This window comes from Vulpes vulpes, chromosome 2, assembly GCF_048418805.1.
Source record: "Vulpes vulpes isolate BD-2025 chromosome 2, VulVul3, whole genome shotgun sequence".
Taxonomy (NCBI): Eukaryota; Metazoa; Chordata; class Mammalia; order Carnivora; family Canidae; genus Vulpes; species Vulpes vulpes.
The window spans coordinates 56,052,964-56,074,195 of NC_132781.1; the positions used below are offsets into that span (position 1 = coordinate 56,052,964).

A 21,232-nucleotide genomic window follows, 5' to 3' on the forward strand; every position below is an offset into this window, starting at 1 on the left:
TTCTCACATGGTCTGCTCTACTGCAATCAAGCATCTGAGTAACAACCAAAATGAATGCTGGCAAGATTTTAGCATTTCTAGTTCAAACACTCTCCAGCCACAAGAAGAATTTTTATCTGTAACCCAACTGGAAAATAACAGGACACAAAAGGGACAGATACTTGTATTTTTCACCAACTGATGACACTGGATAGATCTAAGGTGTCATATTCAAGACAACACCCATTTGGAATTCAGTTTTTTATTTATTCACTTAGCTATTTGTCTATTTTTCTATCTACACACACACACACACACACACACACATACACACACACCATAGGTTAACTGAGAGACAAGAGAAGAAATTTAAAAAGTAGGGATGCCTGGGTGGCTCAGCAGTTTAGCGCTGCCTTTGGCCCAGGGCGTGATCCTGGAGACCCGGGATCGAGTCCCGCACTGGGCTCCCTGCATGGAGCCTGCTTCTCCCTCTGCCTGTGTCTCTGCCTCTCTCTCTCTCTCTCTCTCTCTCTGTCTGTCTCTCATGAATAAATAAATAAAATCTTTAAAAAAAGGCAATAGTCCTTGGTACAAAGAACTAAGGCTGGATAGTGAATTTTCTTGAGGGTGCTTCATAAGAAAGTAATGTGTGATATGAAAACATGGCTATGATAGCCCAGTGGAAAGCCTTGGCACAGCCTCCTGGAATCACCCCATTTGGGATCTGGCCACCAATGGAAGGGGAGGACTGGCTGTACAGCATGATCCATACCTCAGGCTTTCTGGATATGTGCATGGACAATGGATGGCATGTCCTCCCAGCAGCACCCCATAAATACTGTCACTACATTTACAACACTGGTCGGCTGAGCAGGAGTAGCAATGTAAAGCAGAATTCAAGGCAGAAAACACCGGACAAGACAAAGAGGATGACTGATATTAATGAAAAGCACAGTTAATTGAGAAGATCTAATGACTACAAATTTCTATGCACAAAGCAACACTGCATCAAAATATACAAAGCAAAAAACTGCCAGAAATGAAGTGAGTTCAATAAAACAACAGTTATAGAAGGAGCGTTTCCCATGTGTCTTCCAGAATATGTGTATGTGTGTGTATGCACATGTGCATGCTTACATGCATGCATCTGTGTGCACGTATGTATACCTATAAAAATATACATGCATATGCAGATACATGTACATACCTGTGCATATATGAATATTGAGTAATGAAACTAACAAGCTTGGTGTGATCTAAATGAAAATATCATTCTTTTCAAATACACATGTAATACTTACAAAAATTGGTTATATATTAGACTATAAAGAAATGCTCAATAAGTTCCAAAAAGGAAATGCTCTGTTACCTACATTTTTGAACTTACTACATTGCATCTAGGATTTAACAATAAATATAGAAAGAATTCTAATAAGAAAACATACATACACACACTCATAAGCAACTTTCAGGTCAAAGAAAAAGCAAAAAATATAAATAAAAAAACTATTTGAAGATAATGTCATTAAGAACACTATAAATATCAAAGTGTATGAGATCTGACCAAAGTGGTACTCAGAGGAAAATTTATAGCCTTAAAAGGTTACTATCAAACTACTAAGAATTATGACAAATGTAGTTAACCAGGTATTTAATATAAAAGTTTGGGATTTTTACATGGATGGACAAACACTGCATTGACTTACACATACATGATCTTATTAATCCTTACAACTACCAATTTTATGGAAATGCAAAGGGGATGCATAACTTGCTCCAGGCCACACAGCTGGGAAATGATGGAGGCGGGAGTCGAACCCAAGCCTGCCTCCCCAGAGCACAAGCTTCCTGTCATCACAGTGGAATGCCAGGGCTGGATATCATGAGTCATTCGTCTGCTTTAAAAATAGCTACACATTGTTATGGGAAACCATTAAATCACAGAAACATATGCTAGCTCTTCTAATTGGAGCCATTTCTACTTCCTTTCTTTTTAGTGGCACCATGTTTCCAAAATTTTAATAATCAGAAACCATTTCCCATGTATGGAAGCTCCAAGTTTGGTGGGTTGAAATCCACAGATGTATTCTTTCTTTGGATCTCATTTTTCCTCTCCCTTCTTAAAAATCTAATTCAGTTACCTCCCCAAGGATTCAGCAGTGGCAATCCTGAAAATCCCATTACTGCTTCAACCACAACAAAAAGTATCCTCTGGTGCTGAGCATAAAGGGACAGGACAGGAGACGTGTGGCACCTTTGTACTAGCTGGAAACTGTGTAGACTTGAACCCAGATGACTGAATGGCAGAAGGGGGCTCAGCCAGAAGCAAAGATGCTGGGGGCAGGAAGGTGGGGAGGAAGGGAGGTGGGGAGGAGGGGAACGGAGGCTTCTGGAAGCTCCACAACAAGCTAGGAACTTAACCTCTCTACCCATGTGACCCTGCCATCAACCCCTGAGGGTTGAGGAGAAAACTAAGCTCAGAGAGATTAAGAAATCTGTTTAGGACTCACTGTGGGTGTGTGGGATTAGAGCCCAGGTCTGTCTGGCTCCAGGGTCTGTGTTCAGACCCACTCACTGGCCCTCAGAAACACATAGGGGAATCGGCTTTTCTCAAATAACACCCTCAGCACGTTAAGTTGCTCTGTGCTTCCCTGTGAGGACTGAAACTGGCCCCTTTGCTTCTTCTCAGGTCCCTGGTTGTGCAAAGGATGGCCAGGAGATGCTCTCCAGTGCTTGCTTGTACCCTGGGGGCACAGGGAGCTCGCTATTCATCAGAGTTAATTCCACTGTTGGGGTGTTCGTTACCCCTCCACAAAATATATAGGCTCCAATAGGTGTCTACCCCCCAGGACCTGGAAGCACAGTGACACGCTGAAGACTAAGGTGGGGGAGGGTCTCCCCAAAAAGGTCTGTTCCCAGCAACCTGGGCAGACCCTGAGCCTTGGTAATGCCTGGACAGAAACTCCATCTAAACAGCCTTTCAGTCCCACAACAAAAACTATTCCAAAGGCAGCAAATCTTTTACAGTTAATACTGTGCAAATCCAGGGAAATCTTTTCAGCATTGTTATTAGCCCATAACTGGAAATATTTAAAAGCCTAAACTGTAATGAAATCATAAGCATAGCCACCTCCCACTTGGCCTGTGCCTATGCTTTGCTAAGCCCCATACAGTTAGCACTCCCCACAACTGCAACATGATCCTTATTTATATCATTCATGTATTTAACATCTGATTTCCAACATCAGACTCAAAATTCATCAGAGCAGGAAGTGGGTCTTGCTCCAGAACTCAATCCCCAGCAGCTGGAAGAGAGCACGCAGGAGCTGCTTGGTAAATATTAGTTGAATGAAGGAATGCATGAATAAAGGCATATTCTGTGTAAGCTACACAATAGTCTTATGAAGTACATGACTACCCTCATTTTATAGCTGAAGATGGAGACACACTGAGAGTAAAGTGGTAATAGTAAAATAAGTAAGAAAAATTTTCATAAATGTATTTAAAATGTAGTATTTCTTTTCTTTTTTTAATTACTTTTTTTTTAATTTGAAGCATAGGGGACATACAATGTCACACTAGTTTCAGGTGTACAACATAGGGACTCAACAAGTTTATACCTTATGCTCTGCTCACCACAAGTATAGCTGCCATCTATCACCATGCAACACTATTACAGTATCACTGACTATATTCCTCATACTCTGCCTTTTATTCCCGTGACTTATTCATTCCATAACTGGACGCTTGTATCTGTCACCTCCCCCACCCTGAAATTTAATATTTAATAAAATTAATTTAATATTTAAATAAATGATAATAAGAAAACTGAGCTCTTACTATGTGCCAGGTCCTCAGCTAAGAGCTTTGCCCAGATTATGGGATCTTAACAATAACACAGCTGCCAGAGAGGCTTTATCTCTATATTTACAGAAGAAGAAACTGAAGCTGAGAGAGTTGCTTCACCTGTCTGAGGCCACAGAGCTGGGAAATGGCCCAGGCAGGATTCAAACACAGGTCTGACCTGCTATATTGTCAGGCCTTCATTTACCCCAGTCAGATCTTCTGGTGCCTGACAGCCAGTGAGGCAAGATGGGGGCACAGCTGGATCTGAGGGTCTCAAGCTATGGCTCTTTCTGCCTGCTTTCCCCTGTGGGGTCAACACTCTCCAAGAGTGGCCACTCCTCCTGGCCACATCTTCCATCTCCTCCCCACTGCCTTCCTGGCACTCATCGTGGTGTATCTATCCTAGGTCCCATCATCACTGGGCCCTGTAAGCTCTGCCACATGACAGGCTGTGGTGGTGTGAGAGAATATGGGGCCTGGAGCCAGGAGACTTGGAACCCTGGCCTTGCCACTTACCAGCTAGGTGGCCTCAAGCAAGGCTTTCTGCCTTCTGGGGCCTCAGTTTCTTGACCCTGACTGGTGGTAATGAAGATGATCATGAGGACTGTCCTGGCCCAGGGCCTGGACCACTGAGGTGCCCGAGAAGCTGAGCTGACTGAGCCTGCCTCCTTTGGCCAGGCCCCACATGGAAGAACGTCAGGAAGCCCAGGGGAGGGATGCACCCATCTGTGTTTGCCATAACCATGGATGGCGCCCAGATGCCGACCACATGGTGGCCACCCACCTCAGACAGGCCAGTGTTGGGAGATTCTGTCTGGATTGGGACAGCACAGCTGGGATGTTTCAGCTCCTGTCCTATTTATACAGAGTTACTGCAGCAGACGAGGCTGTGTTAATGGTCTTGTTAAGATGGATAGTAATTGGACCAGTCACTGGCTCTGGCTGCCACAGGGCTGAGCGATGCCAGAGCCCAGGGCTAGACTGGGAGGTGCAGATGCATTACGGGGAATGACTATACTAGTACCAGCCATGGTCTGCGACAGGAAGGGCTGACCTTGCCTGTACCACCACACCCTATAGTGACTGGCACAGAAGGTACTCTCACTCTCCCACTTTTGCAGATTAGGAAATGAAAGAAGAAGTGAGTTGTCTCACACCATATAGCTTGCAAGTAGAGGAATCAGGATTTCAATTCAGGCATGTCTAACTCTAAAAATTTGGGACAGAGGGCCATGCTGAGGGCTGGGGACTGGGAGTCATTGGCTGGCACAGGGATGAGGGTCCCAGTCATCCATGTTGTGGTCTGCTCCCACTCCCAGAGGATGCTTCTGGCAGCTGGCATCTGCCCCATGGCTTGCCCACCTGCAGACTGGACCTCCTCTGAGATGGACAGCTACCCAGAATATAACTTCTGCTCTGCTCCCTCCTTCCAAGCCCCACGCGGGGCTTGGTGACACTCTGTAGCTGCGATATAAGTGCCAACCAGGCAGCCATGGGTGGGGCAGACAGCCCTGGGGCCAGGAATCCTCAGCTGGCTCTGCTATGGATGCCCTCAGGGGCATATGGCCAAACCTTCTTCCTGACGGTGCATGCAGGCCCCCCACCAGGGGTGTCCACAAGGCGCCCCAGCCCTGAGGAGGGAGCGCCAGGCTGACAAAGGAGGTGCTCTCCTGAACAGACACCTTCTCTTAAGCTGAGGGACACCCATGGTCCGTGGCGCAGAGCCCGCTTGAAGCTGGGCGCCCTCAGCCTCCCAGAGCCAGAGCCCACGGCTGGCACCCGGGCTCCACCACAGCCCAGAAACTCACTGCTCTCTTGTTTCTCCCATCACCACCCGCCTCACTTCCATCCCGAGGCTGGTTTTGGTTTTTCTCACACAGCTATCTATTTAATAAGGAAAATTCTGCTGTGTTGAGGGGAAAGAAACCCTCCACAGCATAAAAATATGCCACAGTTCTATCTTACACTTTCCTTTTTTTCCTCTCTCCCTTGCCTTTAAAATTTGAGATGAAAGACTTTTTTCCATGTTCTCCTGCTCTGCCTTAAAAAGATCACTTTCAAACTTCAGAAATGAGGAGTGCTGGCACCCAGAACTATACTTGTGTGGTTTGATCACATAAACTGTCTTGATAAATTCCAAATGAAATAACAAAACAGCAGCTCATTAGGGTTTTTTTTTTTTTTCTTTTTTTAAAGAGAGCGCAAAGCAATTCCATCTCCTGTAGTAGATGTCAGCAGGCAGCTCAGGCTCCCTGTCAGATGCGGAAGACTGAATTTTATTTAGTGCCCATTAACTAATATCAATCATGCAAAACACAGACTTCAGGACAAATCATCACTTAAAGAATATTCCTTATATGAAATGTGTTGGAAGCTCACTGATGCTGAGACCAATGTTTCCTAGGTCTGTAGAAAAGGGGCAAACCCAGGCAATGAGTCACATGTCAGGTGGTCAGAGACCATGTTTCTTAGATGAGCACATGGCTTCGTTTATCTCTTGGTGTTGAGGCTAATGAATCACAAAGGCACGTGGACAAAGTCCTGCAGCCTACACACAATCCAGGGGTCCAGGGGAGCCAAATCTCCTGCTGGAGATGAGGTGAAATGAGGACACAATCATAGATCCTCTCATGCCATGGGGATTACCTGGTAATCTACAGATGCAGTGAGGTAACCTACTGTTTGCTAATGTTCTCTAGGGAGCTAAGGGACCGTAGAACAAATGCCAGTATTCTGATCAGCAGTGGAAAAAAAAAAAAAAAAAGGTGGTGTGAGGAGAAGGTACTAATCTGGTAATTATTATTTGGCTTGTTTTGTGCTGGATGTGGTGCTAAGTAAATTACATTTATTATCTCATTGAATCCTTCACCAATTCTACTGGCAGTGGAGAAGAAACTGTCATCTTTGTGTCTGGCTCTTGGTTTCAGCTCAAGCCATGATCTCAGGGTCATGAGATCAAGCCCCTAGTTGGGCCCAGCACTGGGTGTGAGAGTCTGCTTGAGATTCTTTCTCCCTTTCCTTCTATCCGTTCCCCCTGCACACACACACACACTGTCTCTCTCACAAATAAATAAATAAATAATCTTTAAAAGATTTTTAAAAAAGAGACCAATCTCATTAATAAAGATCCACAGATTCCAAATAAAACACTAGCAAACAGGGGTGCCTGGGTGGCTCAGCGGTTGAGCGTCTGCCTTTGGTTCAGGGCGTGATCCTGGAGCCCCCGGACTGAGTCCCACATGGGGCTCCCTGCAAGGAGCCTGCATCTCCCTCTGCCTGTGTCTCTGCCTCTCTCTGTGTGTCTCTCATGAACCCATAAATAAAAATTTAAAAAACACTAGCAAATAAAATTCATCAGTATTTTAAAATAATATTAGCAATTAGTAGTATATTAAAGAATAATACAGGAAACAGGTTTATTACAAGAGTGCAATGGTATTTAAGAGATGATCTGGAGAGATGCTAAAAAGCCATTGATAACTTTAATATCCATCCCCGGTAAAGCACTGAGCTAGGAACAGACTTCCTTAATGTGATAAAGAATGCATGTATGAAAAATTAAAACATGTTTTTTTAATGAAAATAGTAAATATTAAATAATGTTTTATTTTATTTTATTTATTCATGAGAGACAGAGAGAGAGAGAGAGAGAGAGGCAGAGACATAGGGAGAGGGAGAAGCAGGCTCCATGCAGGGAGCCTGACGTGGGACTCGATCCTGGGACTCCAGGATCATGCCCTGGACTGAAGGCAGTGTTAAACCACTGAGCCACCTGGGCTGCCCTTAAATAATATTCTTAATATGAAATACTCCTAATAGGACTGAGTCATCTGCTAACATTTAACACTATTCTGGACATACAAGTCAATGAGACAAGATAAGACAAAGAAATGTGTTATAAATATATTTTTAAAGATTTATTTATTCATTTATTTGAGAGAGAAAGAGAGCACACACATGAACGGGGGAGGAGCAGGAGGAGAGCGACAAGCAGACCCTGCACTGAGCATGGAGCTTCATGGGGGCCCGATCCCACAACGCTAACACCACAACCTGAGCCAAAATTAAGAGTCAGACACTCAACTGACTGAGCCACCCAGATGCTTCAGAAATGTGTTATAAATAGTAAAGACACCTATAATATTGCCATTATTTTCAGGTGATATAATTAGTTATCAAATTAGTTTTATAATTAGATAATTTAGAATACTCAACTGAAAAATTGTTAGTATTAAGTAACAGAATTAAGTTCAAAGAAATCATATATAAGTCAATAGCATTCTTATATACTAGAAATCAGCAGCTAGGGGCACCTGAGTGGCTTAGTCAGTTAAGTGTCTGCCTTTGGCTCATGTGATGATTTTGGGGTCCTGGGATGGAGCCCCACAACAGGGTCCCTGCTCAGTGGGGAGTCTGCTTCTTCCTCTCCCTCTGCCTCTCCCCATCCTGCTTGTGTGCATGTGTGCACTCTCTCTCCCATAAATAAATAAATAAATAAATAAATAAATAAATAAATAAATTCCTTTTAAAAAAAGTAATCATCGGCTAGAAAATGGGGGGAAAAAAAAGAAAGAGAGAGAGAGAGAGAGAGAGCCTGTACAGTAAAAACAGAACTATAAAATCCCTGGGAATAGACTTAAATCTGTAAGATCTATATGAATAAAATTCATTTGATAGAAAATTACATGACACTTACTAAAATTAAATATGCACATTTCTTGGGCTTATTAATCCTTTGAAGAATCTACTTCACTGAAATAAAAGCACAATTCATAAAAATATGAACTTTGCCTCTATAACTCTCTGTATTTTACTTGTCACAATGAGAATGTAACACTTTAGTAACTAAGATAAAAACTAATGAAATACAAATATCTTAAGAAGATGCAAATAATGAGGACATATATAATATTCTTAGATGGGAAGACTTAACATTGTGAGAATGTCAATCATTGCCTAATTAATATATAAACTTCATTTTAAAAGTACATTTTAAGTTAATAGGGTCCGCCAATAAATGGCATTGGGACAAGTGATTATCCATTTAGGAAAATATAAAGCTGGTTGTCTACTTCATTCCTTAAGATAGAATAAATCATTGATGACTTAAGGATTGAAATCTAAGTAGGAAGTAAAGTACTAGAATAAAATACAAGAAAATCTTTTTATAACTTTAGAGTATACAAAGGTTTAAGTGTGACACAAAAATGTAGCCATGACGGGAAACGCTGATATTCTGGACTCCATCTGAACAGAAACACTTATGCATGATCAGAGAAAGTGCCATATGCTCAAAGGCAAACGACAAATGTGCAAATGGGAAAGATATTCGCAATTTATAAGACAATCACTAGTTCTGATATACAAAGACCTCCTACAGTAAAGGCAAATAATGTTATAGAAGATGATCAATAAAGGTGCCAAAGATGCCTGAGCTTCACTACTAATCAAGATTAAAACAAAATTTTCTTTTTCTGGCTATTTATACTGGCAAAAGTCAAAAAGGTGGGTAATACTTTGTGTTGATAAAGGTATATGGAAATAGTCATTTATATAAGGCAAACTATAGTATAAAGTGATAGAAACTTTTGGAATGAATTTGGCAGTATCTATCAAAAATTTCAAAGATACATTTTCCAGGATCCATCAATTTCACTTCCAGAAATGTATTCTATAGTAATATTCCTACAAATTAGCAAAATAAACAAGGATATTCATTACACCATTCTTTGTCATTTATAATTGTGAAAAACTGCATGGTTTAGAGAAATGATTTTTTATCCAAGCAGTAGAATGTGATACAGCTAATTAAAATAAAGTATATTTCTAAAAACTGACATAAAAAGATATCTATAATGTCCTTTTAAAAAGATTTAATTTATTTATTTGAGAGAGAGAGAAAGAGAGCATTGTGCACATGAATGGGAGGGGAAAGGGGCAGAGGGAGAGGGAGAAGCAGGCTCTCCGCTGAGCAGGGAGCCTAATATGGGTCTCATCCCAGAACCCTGGGATCATGACCTAAGCCTAAGACAATACTCAACCAACTGAGCCACCCAGGAGCCCCTTTAAGTGAAAAAAATCAGGTCTGACTTTGTAGACTTATATTGATTCACATGTGCAGGCACATGCACACAAAGCAGGCAGGGGATTGGTGGTGGTAGAGAGGATTACTGCCCAAGCTGCTAATGGTAGCCATCTTTAGGGATGGAATTTTAGGGTTATCTCCTGTTTTATACAATTTTATATATTTTTTAAGACTTTAGCTATGAATATGTACTACTTTTAGAAATGTAAAAGAGCAAGGCCTATCTTCTTCCTACTCTTCCTTTCAACTATTAGAGAAGCAAATACTTTTGCGACAAGGAGGAGGGAGGTAATATTTTACACAACGATTTTCTAAAACTTGATCTTTAGGTTGTGATTTAAAGGCCACCGACCTATATAGACTGCCTCTGATATTGTCTCCAGGCCACCACTAACACTTCATTATTTCCTGACTCCTCTCTCGGCTTTTGGTCTCCACCTCCAATAATCCATCCTGCATCCCATGATCTTTCTAAAACTTAATCAGACAGTGCCCTTCTCCAACTTAAAATTACCCAGAGACTTTCCATCCCCAGTGGGCAAGTGCTTGTGGCCTTGTGGGTTCTGCCCCTACCTGTCCCTCTGGTCTCTTCTCCATGTGGGCCTCTTGTGGTTGGGAGAGTCATGTTGTCCCCTTGCCCACTTGGCCTTCTCCTCTGGATGTTAGCTGACTCCTCCTGGAATACAGGTGCCCTTCCTTCCATTACAGCATTTATCATACTCTCTGTGACAAGGACATTATCTTACCCAGCCCTGCAATCTTCAGGGGCCAGCACTGAGCCTAACACAGAGTAGGGGCTTAGAAGATGTTTGGGCAAGAACTGGACAGGATATTAGATTTTTATGTGTGCATACCCAACTCTCTGGTCCAGCACTGAAATTCTGCTGCTCAGTAGAAGAGTGTCTCGGCCACGGGGCACCCCACTCCATAGCCACCCCATTAGGGTCAGCCCTGTGTTCCAGTATTTCCAGGCCAAAATACCCCCGTTGCTCTGAGTGCTACAATGGGCTTCCAGAGTAGCTGACGTCACCACAAGGAAATGTAAGATGATTCCCCCGGTGAAAGCCTCGGAAACCTGCCTCAGACTGGGTAGAATTGGGGCTGCCCATGTGCCAAGGAAAACACTTCCGAGCTTGTCTTTCCAACCCTGGCTCAGAGAATCGCTACTGTGCACAGAAAAGCTTCCTGGACGTCCAAGGCCACCAGGATCCCAGCCAGAGAGTGAGCTCACGGACGGCTGCTTCTTCCACTCAAGTATTTTCCACTTCCTCTAATGTGCTCACGTATCTGTGACCACACTTCACCTCACAAAAAGTAACCAAGGCAAAGGTAAAACTGTCAGGCTTGGTCATTACTCAATGGAAACTGTAAGAAAACATGACATCCTAAACCTCAATCACCAATCTCTGCATTCTCTGGAAAACAAGCAACAGATTTTCAGAGGGTCAGCTAGATCCAAATTCATTTTCACTTTTGTAAAGCAAATTATTTTCTAGTTTTGCTGAAATGAGATACTGAAAGACTCCTTTGGCCCCTTTGGAAGAAGAAAGGCATCTGGCTACTAATTTATTTGTGGTTTTCAAGCTCAAATGTTTTGATTGCTCTCTTTTTCCATGGAGATGAGAGGATGTGAGTCCCTATAGGATTATCCTAGAAAAATTACTTTCAGGGAATAGGGGTTTCTCCTGCTCCACAGTGGGGGTCGTCTCTGTAGGCTCACCCCTCTCTGGGTCACATTGTGTACCTGAGGTTTCCTGCCCAGCCAGATCCTGCCGGGCCGGGGCCAGCCTGGCTTTTCCAGCCCTACTCTGGGGTCTGAGCCTGCAGTCTGGGCTACTCCCACCAGACCAGAGCCCATGAGACTAGGGCACGAGGCGATTGGCCCTACCAGCAGGGGGCAATGGAAGTACTTGTGCCCGTGTTGGTCTGAGACTGTTTCTGGTGGAATGGGGAGGTAGAGGCTGGGGTCCTGTGGCAGACTGGAAGGCCCACCTATACTCACTCTCCTTGTGCTGGCTCTCCCCTGCCCACCAGATGCCATTCTCTCAGGAAATGATTGAAGGAACCTGATCCCCTTGACTCTGGATTCCTGGTCACCTCTTTGAGATCCAGACTTCTACTCTGGTTGATTGTACCCACCTCACTCCATCTTGGCCCCTCCTCTTCTTCACAGCTCACTGCCATTCCTACAAGCTCTGGGCCAGAGCTACCCTATTAGGATACTCCTGGCTATGCCATCAGAGGATGCTTTGCAGGGAAGAGAGAGGCCAGGCACAGGGAGGCATGTCTGCTGACCAATGGGAATTAGTACAAGGCAGGAAGGAATGTGGTGGGTCACAGTGGGGAGAGGATGCTCTGAGGGTACAGGGTGGTGTGGTTAGGGACCAGCCACTCAGTGATGTCCACCTCCTTGTGAAAGGGCATTAGTGTTCCAAATATTCGCTGACTGCCTCCCCATTCTAGACACAGGTGTACAGAGGAGAATCAGACAGGTGTGGTCCCTGAGCCCCATGAAGTGTACAGGTCAGCAGAGGTGTTCAACAGAGGCACTCGTTACACAAATAATTAAGGATACAGAATTGCTAAAAAATAATATTCTATAGAGACTTACTTTGGGGAATTATTCTCAGGTCCCAGTGAGAGTCCTGGGAGGAACCAGTGACATAAAAGATAGAAATGGGTTATGTCTTTAATACTCAAGGAGTTCATTCTACCTTCCCTCACCTTAGTCACTCTCCTCAACTCCAGAAATGTTAAGTCATCTGTCTGAGGTCACTCAGCACATAGACGGCAGAGGTGGAATCTGAGGGTAGGTCAGTGGGCTCTCACCTATATGTTATATACCATACTTACAGCTCAATGCATACACGAGACAAATGATATCTGGGGTACTTGGGTGACATAGTTGGTTAAGTGTCTGACTCTTGGTTTTGATTCAGGTCTCCTTCTCAGGGTCATAAGATCTGGCCCCACATCAGGTTCTATGGTCAGCAGAGAGTCTGCTTATGACTCTCCCTCTCCTCCCTCTGCCCTGCCCCCAGACTGTGTATGCATGTGTGGGCACATGTGCTCTCTCTCTCAAGTAAATAAATAAACCCCAACAGCTCAGACACCTGTGTTCAAATCCTGTCATTGCTGCTTATTTGTTCATTGTGATCCTGGGTGAGTCCTTCAACTGCTTTCTTCACTTGGGGAATGGAGACAGTACCTATAGCCTTCTCAGGGGGCTGTGGTGAAGTCTAAAGGAGATGACGTACATTAAAGGGACTAGCACAGCAGCTGAAGTTATTTGCAAAAAATCCCAACTTTAAGAGTGGATGGGGGAATAAACCTGTTTTTGTAAATCTTCCAGAAGAGGCTAGACATCTCCTCACAGAGCCTCTCTTGACTTAACACTAACACTTTTCTATTTTTGTGAATAGAAAAAAGATCAGGACTGCCCTCCAAATCCCGCTGCAGCCATTGCTGCAACCACGATGCCCAAACGAAAGAAGCAGAATCATCAGCAGCCGCCGCCACTACAACAGCCCCCGCTGCCAGAGCGGGAGGAGACTGGAGACGAGGAGGATGGGAGTCCCATCGGACCACCCAGCCTTCTGAGCCCTCCCCCCATGGCCAATGGAAAGCCTGGTGAACCCAAGTCAGCCCCAAACTGGAATCCACCCACATTTCCACCATCAGTAGAGTGGATAAATAAGTTGTTGTATATGCATGCAATGGGATATTACACTGCAATGAAAATGAACGAACTCCTGCTACAGGCAACCTGGATGAATCTCACAAACACGGTGTTGAGCAAAAGGAGCCAGACAGAAAAGAATGCAGACTCTCTTCACAGAGGTCCTCCAGGATCAAGGGGACCAATGATTCCACCACTGCTGAGCCTCCCACCTCCTCCCAGGGGCAGAGGCCCAATTTGGGGAGGCCTGGGCCCCAGGTGTGGCCCATATGGTCATGGCTGGTGGGGGGCCAATACTACTGAATCTCCTTTCTGGACCAGGCCATGGGGGTTCATCCAGAGGAGGCTTTCACAAAGAGCAGAGAAATCCCCGAAGGCTCAAAAGTTGGTCTCTTATCAAAAATACCTGCCTGCCCAAGGATGGCCCCCAAGTTATGGAAGACAAATCCAACTGCCCTGTCTGCCGACACTTTGCCATTTTGGGCCACTGTCGATATGAGGACCTCTGTGTCTTCTACCACCCAGGCATCAATGGACCTCCTCTGTAAGTAAGACTGTGACTTTCTATCCAGGCTGGAAGGAGCCCTCTGACCTAGTGGCCATATAGTTCCCTGTGGCCCTGTGACGGCTACTATGAGGCTGTTCCACCCACCACCCTCAGACAGTGACACCCACCCCCAACTGCCACCTCCCCCATTTGGGGTCCAGAGTTGTGTTTCATCACTGGTGCCCAGTGTGTGGGCTTTCTTCTGATCCAGCCTCCAGAGACTTGCCTTCAGGACCCCGCCTTTGCTCTCTTCAACTGCTTCCTGGATCCTCTTCCCCTTAGCCAATTGACTGCTGAACAGGAAACCTCTTTGGTGCTGTTTCTTGTGCACCAGTCCACCCAGCCCTTGCTACTGCCCTCGATTCCTAAGAGCCCTGGAGCAGTTTCCTACCATTCCCTTCTTCTAGCTGCTTAAGTCTTTTTTTTTATTAAAGATTATTTATTTATTTATTCATAGAGACACAAAGAGAGAGAGGCAGAGCCACAGGCAGAGGGAGAACCAGGCTCCATGAAGGGAGTCTGACGTGGGACTCGATCCAAGGTCTCCAGGATCCCACCCTATGCTGCAGGCGGTGCTAAACCGCTGCACCACTGGGGCTGCCCCTGCTTAAGTCTTTTTATGTGACCAACCCTACCCCCAAAGTTGCCAGTTGCTCTGTGAAACTCACCAGGTTGACCTGAGGTCAAGTACAGATGACTGGTACAGAGTTACTCCCTGAAAGGCCACTCTCCCTGCTTTTGGATTTTGTAGATCCTGCGTCAGTAGCATGATCCCCCCCACTCTGGTCTGTGATCACTGTGCTTTGTGAAACTGTGTATTCCCTCATATGTAGCCTTTCTCAGTGTCTGTGGCATCATTGTGACTTCCCAACACTAGAGTAAGTTTTTCTGCCAAAATGAGTGAGGCGGGCAGCCCCGGTGGTGCAGCGGTTTAGCGCCGCCTGCAGCCCAGGGCATGGTCTCCCATGGTCTCCTCATTCTCCTGGTGTCAGTTTTTTGGGGTTTGGCACAAGCCCATGAGATGTCCTCTAAAGCCTTTTACGGGCTATCCTATCTCCTCTCCAGCCCACTTTAGAGTACATCATTGTGAGGCCACCAGCCCTTTCGTCTCTTATCTGTGAATAATTTTGTTTGAATTCTGTGAATCTCCACCTGGCCTACCCTTGGGTGGAACCTAGATGGTACTGTCACCCTCGTCTAACCTTCTTCCCTACATCCCTAGCACTGGTTGTTTTCTGTGAAAATGGCAGTGAACAGGTTCGGTTTTGCACTGGCCCTGAAGAAATGGGTCAGGAGTTGTGTGGGCAAGAGGGAAGGATGAGAGCCGTTGGAGAACTGAGAATGAATTTTTTTTCTTTGTAACATTTTTTATATTAGTAATAAATGCAGTGGAAACCATAAAAGAAAGAAAGAAAGAAAAGAAAAAAGATCGGGGTGGGGCAGTGCCTGGCTGGCTCAATTGGTGGAGTGTTTGACTCTTGATCTCGGGGTTAAGAGTCATGAGTCTGAGCCCCATGATGAGTGTAGAGAAGACTTAAAAATAAGATCTTAAAATAAGAAAAGGAGAAAGAGAAAAAAGATGAAAATCACCTCACCAAGGCTGATGGAGAGTCTTATTGATAGCAAGCATCCAGGAAGAAACTTAACATTCTGTAAGCAGATGAAGAGGGCAGAAATGCAGACCTGGTCAATTTGTACTCTCAGGACCTACCCCTCAGACTCAAAGACCAAGGGTTCTAAAAACTAGAAAACCTAGGCCAATGACCAGTATGCTGCCCAGCAGGAGTTGATCTAGGGGGCTCTGGAATGTGCTGGCTGAGTCTTTGCCCTCCACCTACTCACCTCCACTTACAGATCACTACCTCTCAGAAAAGAGCTGGAGTGTGTCCAGGGGGAACCCCATATGTCTGTCAATAAACCCTGAAGAACAGATTTCACTTCATTCTGGGGTAAAGTCAGAGGGAAAGAAATCCAACATGGGAGCACATGGAAAAAAAATGCCAAACTAGAGTCTGAAATGCATGACGAAGGCGCTGAGCCATGAAAATACATGTCCTCAAATGTTCTATTCCAGTATCCAAAAGAAGGGTGAAAACACTTTATCTTTCAATATGGTACAAGAAGACAAGGCTTGATGATGGGAGAGAACTGTCAGAGATGAAAATGACATGAGAATGAGCTAGAGAGAGAGAAGCCTGAGATGAGAAAAGAAGAAAAGGAAACTAAGAAACACAACAGAATAATAATAAAAAAATAATACCAGAGACAGCAAGGACCAAAATGGACACTAGGGAAACTTGCATCACTGATGTGGAGGGCCGATTTGGCAAGGTCGAATGCCAAGGAAAAGGACAAGGGAAGAAGAAATATAAGGGCATGTGGGGGATCTGAGAACAGACAGCCAACCTGGGGCAGGGGTCGTCCTAAGGAGTGTGTGCCAGGGCCCAGGGAGGAGACCTAATTCTAAGTGTATCTGAGATGAATTCGTAAATTAAAACAAAAACAAAAAAACCTTGCAAAGATCCAGGCAAAAATCAAAAGCAGCGACAACAACAAACCCAGAAGAGTGACCCTGACCCACCCAGTGAGTTGTAGGGGCCCCTTTTGCCCTGCTCCAATGGAACCTAATGCTTCCCCAGATGACTCTAATGATGGATGTGTTACCTGCTTGCCTGCCCAGCTGCTTCCCTATGGGAGAGGGTGCTTCTTGAAGGCAGAAGGACTATTTATTCTTGAAATGTGAGTGGACGACTGGTGATTTGATTTGATTTGATTTTTAAGAAGAAAAATATTTCCCCTAGTAATTATAGTACTTAAGTATAAAGACCCAAAGAGACGACATATGGTTTTGAATGCCGTAAAACTTGGTCAACGCACATTTTTCCCCACAAATGTATGAGTACATTTCACCACTGCAGACTGAGGGCAGCAGCAGACATCAACTTCTGGATGCACTGTGAACAGAATACACGTGCTCTAGCCACACTTCCTCATCAGCAGCATGTGAAGCCCAGAAATGTCTCCTGCCGATGCCGCCTCAAGGGACAGCTCAGCCCTGGATGCTGCAGGTGAGCTCTAAGGATGAATGCCTCTGTGGGCCCGGTGGAGAAGGTATGGTAATCAGCTGTATGGGCAGGGGCATTTCTGTCTAGTGTTGGGTACAGGGAAGGGTGCTTCCTGCCAACTCCCTGGGCAACGAGTACCTGGAAAGTAGGAACTTGCATTTGGCCATGGATGGCGGGCTGCCCTGAGTGGAACCAATAATGGTATGAGTGGGTTGGGAGGTTGAGGTACCCCTCAATAAGAAGGTCTATTTGGAGGCTGAAAAACCTCATGTCAGCTAAAGAGGAAGAACATCACCTCAGGGCAATGGTGAAGGAAAATGACTTGGCAAATGTCCTATTTCCTGGGCTGCAGTGGGCACTGCTCTGGGTGAAGAGCTGATCCTCCCCTCTGATCAGTTTCCTGCCAGTGATCTGTTCTGGATCTTGCTTTCAGCAAAGCGCTCTGGTGACCCAGAGTCCATATATCGGACCCTGGGGAGGAGGGGCTCAAATAGGCTCCTACAAGACAAGACAGTTACCTCAGAGCAGGCGGCAGGAGGGCAGGAGCCTCAGGCAAGCCAGTGCTTGGTAGGACAACCATGGTCATTGAGTTCCTACTGTGTGCCAGGCTCTGGGCTTAGAGCTGCATCTGCATAATCTCTTGGGGTCCTCATTTTACAGAAGAGGAAGTGAGGCTCAAAGAGGCTAAGCTGTTTGTCCAAAGCCAAATAGTGAGTGTGTGGCAGAGCTGAGATTTGCACCTCAGGGCTCTGACCCGAGATGTGGCCTTGCCCTTCCTCATCCTGGTCCCATAGGACAGCCCAGGATTATGCAAAGCCTACAGAGCTGAGGTGGGGTGCTGCCATTTGCAGGCTGGGCCTGAGCCAGGCCTGGTGCTCTGGGCCTTAGATGCTCCCCTCAGCTCACCTACCAACAGGGCTCCAAGGAAAGCTTCACTACCCCCGTCATCCAGATGAGGACACTGAAACTCAGAAAGGTAGGGTGACTTTCCAAAGGTCTCTTGGCGAGTAGATGGAGAAGCCAAGATTTAAATCCAGGTCTGGCTGGCCCTAGTCTGTGCTCTGTTCAACGTAAGGATTGTGGGGACTGCCTTTTAGTCTCTTGGTTTTGTTTCATGCCAGGAGCTGAGTCCTGAGGTCCTTGCCTGGAAGTCTGAGTCACAGACCCTGACCTCAGAGGGGACAGATGTCCTTCTGAGGAGTGGAAACATTTCTAGGCCGGAACAGGACATAGTTCCAAGTGGATTACCAAGATCTCAGGCAGGAAATCTGATTTATGGTCCACCACACCTCACTCTTACTGGCTCATGGGCCCCAGCTCAGCCATGGCGCTGGACTGAGGACCCCAAAGCCCACACTTCTTCAGCAAGAGGTGCCCACTCCAGGTGTTGGCATCTCCCCTGCCGGGAGCCTCAGGACACAGTCCCTGAGATTTCTCAGCGCTGACACTTGAAGATGTCAATAAGACACCAGTGTCAACCAGTGGACAGGCTAGGCCTGGCAGGAGAGCAGCAGCTGCTCAGGGGATTAAGCAGTCCTCTGGAGGCCAGCCTGGGAAGCCGGTCCCATTGCTGCCATTTAGTGTGGGAGCTCTGGAGCCAGGCAGTCTCAGGGGATGGCCAGCTCTGCCACCGATTTACTCCCAATGGTCTCAGAAGGCTCCTCATGTTTCAATCATACAGCAGAGGGCAGGTAGTGGCATGCCTCCCTCATGTGGAGGCCAGATGGAAGGAGTGGAAGTGGGCACAGCACTATGCATAAGGTCACTGTTCAGTAAAGGTCAGGGCAGTGGTAATGGCATTAGTAGAGAAAACTGTCTCATGGCAGGCCTAGTCCTCTGAGAAATAAGGACCCAGGTGGCACCACCCACTCCACCCCACTAGCCCCTCCCTCTTCCAGCCCTCCACATCTGGTTACACCCACAGCAGGGGTTGAACAAGGATACGAATGCCTCAAGAGCCACTCATTCACTTCTCCTGCCTGTTCCCTGGCTTTACTACAGCCAGAGCTAAGGGGGAAGGGGAATTCCAGTAGCCAGAGGAAGTCTCTCAACCCTTCAGAGCAGCACAGAGCTCTGGGAGCCCCAGTGTGAACACCCACTCCACCAGGTGACCCTGGGGAAGCAGTCTTACCCCTGAGGCTTCATCTCATTTGTCCCCACCTCATATGTTCAATCTGAGCACTAAATGAGGTATTAAAAACAAGCCAACACAATGCCTAGAAGACAGCAGGTTTGTTCATTTGGTCAGTCATTCATTCAGTCAGTCCTGCATGCAGTTGTTCATTTAGTGAATAGGTGCTGAAGTCTGAAAGTACAGCAGTGAGAAGAACCAGACATGCTCCCCGCCTGCCCTCATGGGCCTGACGATCAGGCACTGAACAGATGCCGTGCCTCCCTCTCTTCCACGTCCTCTCTCTCTCTACTCCTTTACTACTTGGGTGGGCATGGAGAGCCCCAGTTGGGTGGTTCTCAGCTGGGGAGTCACAGCTGCACCCAGAGGGCGGCAGCCTCGGAAGGCTGCTTATCTTTGGGGCAACCATAACTTTTTATACACCAAGCCTGTGAGTACTGTGCTGCCTCCCACAAAATGCCCTTTATTTCTACCATATGTGTGCTCAAAGAGGTTATACTTTTAATACCACATGCACTGTCCCCAGTTGTATGAAGGGACTTGGGGTTTTATAGCTACTGATGAGGAGTTTAGGGCAGTGGCAGGTTATGAGCTTTGCTGTCAGCAATTCTATGGGACTTGGGCAAATTATTTAATTTATCTGAGCCTCTATTTCCATTTTTGCAAGAGGGACATAATTCCAACCTTGCAAGGCTGTTCTGAGGATCAGAGCTATTGTGTGAAAGCCTTTAACACATTATCTGGAACAATGACAATGATAATTGTTACACTAATGACAACAGCTAACATCTATTAGCATTTACCATGTGCCAAATGTTGTGCTAAGGGCTTTTCAGGCATTAATTTATTTTATTCAGCAAGTTATTTATCGAGATACTAGATGCTAGGGATACTTCAAGGAACACAACCAATACAGCCTCTGCTTCTGTGTGGCTCACTGCCTAGAGGAGGGGTCAGATAGTGAGCAAGTAGCTGTGCAAATAATTATATAATTAAACTAAAACTGTGATGATAGCAACATAGGAGAAGTACACTCCTCCCTGTGAGTAAATGCCATTACATATGTATTCTAAAGGAGAAACTGAGGGTCAGAGAGGTTAGGCAACCTGCTTGAGGTTGTAAACACGGTGAGAGGCAGATTCGGACCCCAGATCTCATTTAAATAGAGCTGGTTTTGCCTATAATAGCATTGGCAGTTCCAAATCATGTACAGAGGGTCCCACATCCTCAGAGCTCCTCCTCCAGTCCAATAGCAGTACCTAAGAGCAAAGGCAGGACCGGAAGTCAGCCTGACAGCAACAGCTTACTGGCCCTCCATGAGCCACCACCACCACCGGCAGCCCAGCCAGCCTGGCTCTGCCACTGACCAGTTCTGTGGCTCTGGCTACCCTACCGTAAAATGGACAGAGAAGAGTACTTTCTGCAAGGCTGCCTTGAGATCCAGCAGACAAAGTGGCTGTCCTTATGTAGACAACTGAAGTTCACACTGGTCCACCCTCCAGCAAAGCAGATTTTAGGAATGAAACAGGACCTCCCTGGAGTGTGGAGCCCCACAGCTCACTTCCTTACTCATTCTCTCTCTCTCTCTCCCTCTCCCTTCCTTTTTAAACTGGGATATAATTGACATAAACATAGCTCTATTTCTTAGCTTGCTTTACTTGTTATTATAACTTCACTCATTTATATATCACCTTCAAACATTTGCCAACATAGCACCTACATATTTTTATGTAACAGAAAATTTACCATTAATGACATTTAGTACATTCATGATCATGTGCAACCATTACTGCTATCTTTTCACCAACCCAAAAGGCAAACCTGTGCCCACATACTCCGTTTCCCCCTCCTTCCAGCCTCAGCAATCACTAACCTAGTTTCTGTCTCTATGGATTTACTG

At 45.6% G+C, this 21,232-nt stretch overlaps 1 protein-coding gene and 1 pseudogene across 26 annotated transcripts in view; one reads left to right on the forward strand and one right to left on the reverse strand.

Annotated features, from left to right (window-relative positions):
• RALGPS1 (Ral GEF with PH domain and SH3 binding motif 1) overlaps positions 1-21,232 on the reverse strand; it is a 291,129-nt gene that overhangs the window by 53,069 nt on the left and 216,828 nt on the right. The gene's annotated exons all lie outside the window — the stretch shown is intronic.
• Positions 13,387-14,137, forward strand: LOC112927895 (proline-rich protein 3-like; annotated as a pseudogene).